Source organism: Rhagoletis pomonella, unplaced genomic scaffold (assembly GCF_013731165.1).
Source record: "Rhagoletis pomonella isolate Grant_MI unplaced genomic scaffold, Rhpom_1.0 Rhpom_scaffold_00001, whole genome shotgun sequence".
Taxonomy (NCBI): Eukaryota; Metazoa; Arthropoda; class Insecta; order Diptera; family Tephritidae; genus Rhagoletis; species Rhagoletis pomonella.
In genome coordinates this window covers 46,009,544-46,010,849 of record NW_023458555.1, presented here as the reverse complement: position 1 = coordinate 46,010,849, position 1,306 = coordinate 46,009,544, and positions in this window count along the sequence as shown.

Genomic DNA, 1,306 nt, shown 5'->3' with positions numbered 1-1,306 from the left:
AAGTAAATTAAATATTAAAGTCAATTCAATAAATATTTATTAAAACGTAAAAATACAACAGGTACTGAAATTAAAAAAAAACCAATTCAATATTAACTTAAATAAATTTTTTCGTTTTAAACACTAAATCACATTTTATATACATAAATATATCGTCACCTAAGTGGAAGATCGACCTATCTCGGCAGGCAATTCGAAAACGCCCTATCTGAGAAAATTTTTGAAGAACGCCCTACTTCAGAATTTGATTGAAGAACGCCTTATTTCAGAATTTTATTAAAAAAAACACCCTATCTCAGCTGGCGATTCAAAAACACCCTATCTCAGTACATTTTCAATGTATTTCCAGCTGAGATAGGGTGTTTTTGAGCCGAATTCTGAGATAGGGTGTTTTTCAATAAAATTCTGAAATAGGGCGTTCTTCAGTCAAATTCTGAAGTGGGGCGTTCTTGAATAGATTTCTGAGATAGGGCGTTTTCGAATTGGCTGCCGACATAGGTGACGATATTAAGTAAAAATAAAAAAAAATTCATTAAAACTTATCACCTACCACAACCGTAAAATTCATTAAAAACTTACATTAACTTAAAATCTATTCCAAATCGCTATCATCTAAAACACCATCTAAAGCTAAACTTAAAATATCACGAGTTGTCGCGGAGTTTGTTACTTCCTTGTCTTTTTTTCTGGCGGAAGATAGCAGGGAATGGATGGCATCAATGGTTTCCAGAGCAACGTCCTCACTTTTCATACCATCCAGTATGCTGACCACCTCCTCGCCAACCCACTCATATTTCCTTTTTGTGTTTGTCACCATTATATTTGTCAACTCTTTCAATCCCTGTTGCACCTTTTGTTGTAAATGAGCCTTATTTCGTTTTCTGCAAGATGATGAAACCTGAAAATAAAATAATTGTTATTATTTTTAGTTCCCGGAGTCTCCAAATGAATGGAAATCAATTGCGGATCAGTTTGAGCGGAAATGGCAGTTTCCTCTTTGTTTAGGAGCTTTAGATGGAAAGCATGTAAGCTTCTACGCTTCTCAATCAGATGGCTCTTACTATCACAATTACAAAGGAACTGATAGCATTGTACTGCTAGCACTGGTGGATGCAAATTGCAAATTTATTTATATAAACGTGGGCGCAAATGGTAGAACTCATGATGGAGCTATCCTAAGCCATTCGTCTTTACAGCGAGTGTTGAATAATAGGGGTACATACTTTCCACCACACAAAGTTATAGGGAACCAAAGATTATTGCCTTATGTCGTGGTTGCCGATAATGCTTTTGCACTACAAAGACA